Source organism: Mercenaria mercenaria, chromosome 19 (genome assembly GCF_021730395.1).
Source record: "Mercenaria mercenaria strain notata chromosome 19, MADL_Memer_1, whole genome shotgun sequence".
NCBI classification, from domain to species: domain Eukaryota; kingdom Metazoa; phylum Mollusca; class Bivalvia; order Venerida; family Veneridae; genus Mercenaria; species Mercenaria mercenaria.
The window spans coordinates 34393648-34402094 of record NC_069379.1 but is presented as its reverse complement, the minus strand read 5'-3'; positions in this window follow the sequence as shown (position 1 = coordinate 34402094).

Genomic DNA, 8447 nt, shown 5'->3' with positions numbered 1-8447 from the left:
ATGAAAATCATACATTAAATATTTTGATAAATCTAGAATGCACATTCCAATATAACAAGGTCTGTTTAATAACAAACTTTCTTTTATTCTATGAATACCAAACAAATTCTTGTTAAACATCGTTGAACTAACAAATGAAGGTTTGGCTATATATTTTAATAAAAGGTTTTCATCATGAGTTAATTTAATATTAACCCTCTTGCGTAAATTCTCCATCGTCTTACCGAATACAGAGTTGTTCATTAACTTAAAAAAGTCCTTTTCAAATGAATTTTTTGCTTTAGATCTTTTTTGAGTATTAAAATCAATATATTTTTTTAACCAAGGACTTTCGTCAAAAGTTAATATTTTGTGTATTTTTGTTACTTTTAACCCTAATTGTGTATATTGTTCAAGATTTTTATAATGAACTACATAATTTTGTTTTTTCATTAAAGTTGGAACTAATTTTTTTACATTACTTTTTCCTATTTCAAATTTTGTTTTAATATTTTTACTATAATTGGAAAGCCATTCGTCTGGTATTTTAATTTTTTCAGAAGCTAAAGGATAATCGTTGTGGGTTTTATGTAATTCTTTTGGATATTCCAAATCACATTAAATTATAAAATTAGTTTTACCTTTTGTAATTAATTTCTTGAATTGTTTTTCGGATATAAATTTAAAGTTTCCAGAGGGTAAAGGTTGACACATAGCCCAACCGTAAAGGTTATTGGCGTCGAGGTACATAATGTATTTGCTGTCAAGTTTAGGATCATAATCTTTTATATATTTATTGTTTGCTTTACTGTATCTGTTTGAAATATAACTTATTCCTCCTCTCAGTCCTTTTTCAATAAAAATATACATATCAATATCAGTTATTAAATCTAATTTAATTCCAGTCATTTTTAACATTGCATCCCAAGCTAACCCAGGACTACTAAAATAATGACAAGGATCTAATTTGTAGTACTCTAAACATAATTTTCTAAAATTTTCGAATACATCAGCTAAAAGTAATACGTCAGTTTTTAAATATAGATCATGATATTCTCCCATTGTTTTAATTTTAAATTTATTCCAGATGTTTTGGGCATGCTCATATTCGTTGTCAGATATGTGTGTTTCATTTAAAATTGAATAAAAATCTTCTTTAGAAGGTAATTTTGTTTCTTTGAATTTTTTAAATGAATCCATGTAATCATATGGATAAACACCTTTTGTTTTTAATAATTCTAGTGTAACCGAAGGTTCCAGCTTCGCAATATTTTTATCAAATTCAGTTGATGTGTATTTAAATTCTGGAATATGTTTTACTAAGTTATCCAATGATTGAGACATAAATTGGAATGAATCAATAAAAACCAAGTCGGAAATCATAAATGCCATATATCTTTCCATATTGTTAGGAATAACATTAATTTCTTTTTTGAATTTTCCTATTTGTTGCATAATAAAATGACCGTCATAACCTCTTAAATTATGAAAAATAACAGGAATTTTGTGTGTTAGTCTAAAATTAATATTACATTCTGAGTGAGCACTTCCTCTGAATTTTCCTGTTATATGACAATGATCACGTACTGGCACTTCACCTTCTATATATTCTTTTTCACAGATATGACAAAACTTTTGTTTTTTAAATTCAATTTCGTCTTTTTTAGACATTCTTAGTTCTTTGTTAAAATTATCTCTAAATATTTCTTTACAATATTCCTCTTCCTCAAGCATTTTTTCAATAAACTTATAAACTGCATTAGGACCTCTATAAATCTGGGTTGGTTTAGTATATCTATTATCATAACAACAAACAACTTTATAACCGTAACACAATCTATATGTTTTGATATGGTTCAGTAAATGAAGATTTAGATGAAGGTAAAGCAGTTAAAACTTTTTTAGTTATTGATTCAAAATCAGCATAAATTACAAAAGGTACTGCTAAACCTTTATGATAATTTTTAAATTGTACTTTACTTCCCTCTTTTGGCATTTTTACGCCTTGGGTACCATTAATAGCTAAACAGTTTGGTATGTGTTCATTTAATATTCTTTCTTGGGTAAAGTGTTGCAGGCAAGATCTACAAAAATGTTTCTTGTTTGTATTTTTTGTTTTGTTATTCATTAATCTATTAAAGTCTTTTATCCAAACATAATGTTGGACTACAGTGGCTTTAGCCCTCTTACAGTCATCATCAGTTATCTTATCATTTATTTTATCATTAGTAATTAGCAACATGTCACAATGTTCTTCGTATTGATATTTTGATATGTACAATGGATAAATACCTGTAGGTTCTTCATAACCAAATATATTAAATGATATATCATTTAAAACTTCAATTTTAGGTATTTGATTTAATGTAACAGGAAACTTTATTCCAGTATAATCAAGATCGTTTATATGATTTTCATATTTTGAAACTCTATGAGGGTTTTCTTTAACAGGAAATTTATAAGCTAAATGACACCATCTAAAACATTCATTATCATCGTTCTTTATATTTATTAATCCTTTCATTGAATTTTGTAATGGTTTTGGTAATTCTAAATAACTTGAAGCAGCCAATGGACTATACTTATATCTATTTATATAATGAGCATCAACTGACTCTATTCTCCAGCCGCTTCCTTTAAAAATCCAATTACCAATTCTTTTTATTATTTCATCAAAAGCTTGACGTAAAGTTTTTTTTATTTCATTTGTGTTAATAATTTCTAAAGCCTTTGATTGAAAATAAGCTGATTTATATATTGTATCAGTTTTATCCATTTTTGCAAAAGTTATTTTTAAAACAACGTTTATTTTTATACCTTTTAAAGTTTTAAGTTCAGATTTAAGTATTTCATAAGAGTCGTTTATAGTTAAATATAATTGATTCTTTGGATCTTGTCTATATGTAATTTTAATTTCAAATTTCTTATAATATCGTTTTGTAGATCTCTCAATTTCCATCTATATATTATATTTAGAAAAAAATCTCTAAGGAAAAAAGGATTAAAAAAATAATAAAATAAATAAAGTTTAAGAAGAATTAAAATATTTAAATTTATATCTTTTTCCGCTGGTTTTTGATATTCCACTTTTAACTTGGTTTTTTCCTTTGCAGCACATTGTTATTAACCCTGAATTAATATTAAGGTCTTTGGATGCTGCATAAGTGCTTTTATATGTTTTTTCTTCATTAGTGTCACAATCGATTGCAATAACTTTTTTAGGATTGTTTCGAATATTATTTGGTCTGGGACAATCACATAATCTTTCAGCATTTTCTTCTTCAGTTAATAGACAACCACAGTCCCATTCAAATAAATTATTTTTTAAAAGATAAGGATCTATAACATTTTGTAATTTATCAATGACGTGGTTTTTATATTCATCGCTAACTATTTGATCAAGTTTTGATTTAATAACATTTCTTCTTTTAAGAACTTTTTTATATGAATTTTTGTCTGGATTCATTATTTCTCCTAAAGTGCTAGATAATTTTGGCATAATCATTCTATCTACCTTTCTATTAACCATCTATATATAATATACTTATAGAAAAAAATCTTTAAAAACGCACCTAAAGAAATTATATTGATTTGAGAAATTTGTTTATATTATCTATATCTTTTGAATAAGATTTTAAAGTCATTTTTTCTAAATTGTTATCAACTGTTAAAATTTTAATACCTTCTTGAGACATTCTGTTTAACCATTCTTCGTGTAATTTGTGTAGTTTTTCTAAATAATCTAAACCAACTTTGTTTTCTTCCGTTCTCTTTCATTTTTGAAGTCTTTTAAAACATATTTCTGGGTTGGTTTTAACATAAACAAATCCATCAATTGGGTTTTTTCCGTATGGTTTTATAATATGATCAGTTAAGAAAAGATTGTATACTGCCCACTCGGGGTCATTTATAACACCGTTGTCGTGATGTTGTTTTGTAAAAACGTTACTGTTAGTTAAATAACAACGTTCAAGGACAGAAACACCATCAAACTGTTTAGCAGAAGATAACATTTTTATATGACTGTTTAAAGTTGTTAGCTGAAAAGGAAATAAATATTTGGAAGGTTCTTGAGCAGCAAGTTCAAAAAGATTATATGAATTATAACTTGCGAAGCTGGAACCTTCGGTTGCACGTGGATCCATAACATTTTGCCATTCGTGAATTGGTTCTGGAATTATATTAAAATTAGGATTATATTCTTTAATAATATCTAAAAACGTACTTTTTCCTGATGCAATATTACCTTCAACTGATATAATTTTTCTCATTTATATAAAATACTTATAGAAAAAATCTTTAATAAATCTTTAATAATCTTTAATAATCTTTAATACAACTCTTCTTCTTTTTTACTTTTATATCCGTTAAGTTTAAATTCCTTCATATGCATTTCAAGAGGTGTTGAATAATTTTTTTCTTCTTGCATTTCTAATAGTATTGTAAAAATATCCTGAATAACTTTTTTCTCTTCTTCTTTTTTACTTTTCCAGGATCATTAGGGTCATGAACAGCTAAAGCTGCAATCCGTGCTTTTGTTATAAGTTGTTTTATTTTGTGATGATGTGTTTTTAAAATAAATTTCTTGTCGTCAAGTTTTAGTCTATTAGTAAATATGGTAATTACTGATGGAACAGCGCCAGCAACTGCTACAAATATAGGAATAGCTGGAACAAGTGCTAATGCAGCTGAACAACCAAAGACACCTGCTGTAATATATAACCCAGTACTTACTCTTCCGCAAAACTTATAACTTTTTCTGTAAGCAGCAGCTAGTTTAGTTAAGTGAATAATTAATTGATCTATTGTTTCTATTCCATTATTATTAGAAATTAGATTTTTATTACTCATTTATATAGTTAATATTAATATTTTTCAACTTAAATTTCTTCCAATTCACTAAACGGAACCCAACTATTAAATTTTTCGCTATAACCCTTCCATTTTACTAAAGCTTGTTTTTTCTTATAGTCTCGTCTAATAACTTTTTCAATTCTAAAAACTTCTTGTGTAGTAGGTAAAAGTTCTTGTTCATAAAATGAACCTTGAATTATTTCATCATTTAAATCTTTAATAGTGTATGTTCTGGGATTTGTATTATTAATTTTATAAATTATAAATATTTCCTCTGTCCAGTTTGGTGTATATCCTTTTTCAAAATGTCTTTTAAGTTTACTTAAGCGAACACGATCACCAATTTTAAAGTTTGCTTTACTTTTTGGTGTCTTTAAATCACCGTATAAATTAAAGTAAACCGTACCTTTATTTAAGTTTTTACTGGCTTCGGTTGGTGTCATTTTTATACTAGAATGTTTTGTTTTGTTATATTTATCAACCATATCCTGCAAATTATCTAAATAAGTATAAGTATTATTTGCTGTAAAATATTTCCACATTATTCTTTTTAAAGTTCTATTGAATCTTTCAATTACTACAGCTTTGCCTTCATTAAATGTATGATACATATTAATCTTATTTTTATTCAAAAATGATTCAAACTTTTATTATAAAATTCTTTTCCTTCATCCACCCATAAATTTATTGGTAATCGCCCTTCTAAAATTATTTTTTCAAATGCTTCTGTAACAGATTCTCCGGTTTTATTCTTTAATGGAATAACCCAAGCATATTTACTGAATATATCAATAACGGTTAACAAGTACTTTACTCCTTTATTATATTTTGAAAAAGCTTGCATATCAACTAAATCAGCAGACCATGTGTCGTCAATATCATTAACTATTACCCTTCGTTTTTGAAATTTTCGTTTAATTGGTTTGTGTAATTCTTCTGCTAATTCATCACTCCAATTTATTTCGGGGGTAGTAAAAGTTTGCTCTACCCCCTTTTCCCGATTTTTGATTTTTGTCCGAGACCAAGTTTGTATTTCGTTTTGATAGCTGGTTTTACAACTAAATGTTTTGCAATCTTTTCTCCAAATGTTTTTGATTTAGTGTTCTTTAAATTGGAAAGTATTTGTTTATCACATTCACTTTTACTTAGTCCTGAGTCGTAGCAAAAGTCATGATTCATACATACTGCATCTAGTTCGTTAACAGGGGGTCCGTTATCTAAAGGATTTCCTGGTCCACAATAATTATATCCTGGGAGTGTTAAACCTTTCTTAGGTAATAAAGGTAACATTGCTTTATGAATATCTAAATTACCTGCTGTGATAGTACTTTTAACAAACTTTGATTTCATTTTTCCACAAGACGAACAGGTAGCCATTATCATTCTTTTCCCGTTTTTTGCCGTAACATAGTGAGGATTTATATTATCAGTAAATTTTCTTTCTTTCAAACAATATATTTTATTTTGTAAACTCATCTTATATTATATATGTTTAAATTTAACTTTAAATTTAACTTTAAATTTAACTTTAAAACTTTTTAGTCTGTTTGAAATCTGTGGTTTTTAAAGTATTTTAATTGTCTGACATTGACCAGTCCTAACCAAGGGTCATAGGTCAAGTGAGGTTATACTGTTTTCGCACAAACAATTACTTTACTACTGGAATAACTATTAAATGGTATGAAAATTACTTTGATATACTACAGGATCGGTCATAAAACGTGTAGAAATTTTAGAAGATGAAATCCACAACAAATCTGTTTCCACGTCAAAAATCTACTTTCAGATCAGTGCGAATAAACATATATTAGAAGGAAAAATCGAAAAATCTGAAGAGAGGCTGTCCAAAGAATTCAAAGTATTAAAAGCAGAGAATGAAAAATTGAAAGAAAGTGCAAATGACATAGAACAATATAGTCGCAGAAACAATCTCCGAGTCACTGGAATCAAAGGAGATATTGAAAAACAGTCCTCGCTTCAAACAAAGGCTCAATTTCTAAAAATGTGCAAGGATAATCTTGGGCTCGTCATTCGTGATGAAGACATAGACATTACACATAGGCTTGGACCATACAAAGCAAATAGTAATCGTCCAATCATTGTGAAGTTTGTGAGACGACAAACAAATATAGACATATTGAAAAAAAGCAAAACTTTTGAAGGGTACGGGAATATATCTCAACGATGACCTTACTCATGTAAATCAACAGGCTTTGATGTCCCTACGATTAAAAGACCCAACGAGAATCGAAAAAGCATGGTCTTTCGAAGGCAAACTGTTTGCTACATTTAAATCAACAAACCCAAAAAGACCAGGAAATACAACAACTCGCCAAATACGGTTTTCAGAGTACGACCGGTGGCTTACACTTCCGTGGCCAGAACGTGGAAACAGCACATCAAAGTCTGAAACTCGGAGAAAAGACAATCTAGGCTCATAGAGGCCATAAAGACACTTAATTCTTCTCTACCGCTGGGTAGAATAAGACAGCAAATATTCTACATTTATCAATTAATGTTATTAACGTATGCTATTATTCAATGTTGAAATAGGATTCCTTTAAGTGTGTTTTATTAACTCCCTTTATGGTGGCTTTGTACATTTTTTAGTAAAATCCTTCAAAATATCATTGTATTAAATCGTATGATTAAAATTTCTGAAAATAATATATAAATTATTAATGCTAGTTGAAAAACTTTATAAATGAAAAATACGTAATAACTTTTGTTTTGTTAAATCAAAAATACTATATAGCCTATTCAATGCGAAGGCTACAGTTTGAACACTAACTTGACTAAGCCTGAAACCAGAGCATGCATTTCATCTTGTTTGCTTAGGCTGATTGCATGTTATATACTCGTAATGTTATCAGTGAGTCATGATCACCATACGCTCTTACTATTTATAATGCACAGCAAGACAGAGATTTTATCTACAAGGAAGATTTTTGAGACCCGATTAGAGATAAATGATTGTAGTCATAAAATTGTAAGGTAGAATAATTGTTTGGCTTTTATTATGTTATTTATATAAAACTGATGTTATATAATATACACACTTTTGATAGTAGAAATGTAATCCTCAGAGCAGCTGGTTTCTTTATAACGGATACAAATAACACGATACTATAAATCGATGGTTAAGAGTTCGATCCAAAAGCAAAGACACCCTTTTAATAATAGAAATGTAATAATCAGAGCAGTTGGTTTCTTTATAACGAATGCAAATAACACAATACTTTGAAAGTTAACAACTGACTTTTAAATCTGATGGTTAAGAGTTCGATCCAACAGTGAATTGAATGCATTCTTTATTGAAATGGCAGGAGACGAAAAACATTCAGACCTTGAGGAAACATCTGAGGAAAATGTCAGTAATTTTGTAAAAAAAAACTTAAAATAAATGGTCCTGTTGAACAAAGAATATAACAAAGCAACATAAAAGCAGTCATGGGATTATTGACCTGCTGTATTTATGATTCTCCCGTTCCAGTTCCTTTTAATTAACTTAACGCATTGCCAAACTGTTAGGTAGAATCTTTAATCACATAATATCACAAAACTTTGTCAAACATCCTAATATTTAGAAGTATACCACTAAAAAGAAATTACAC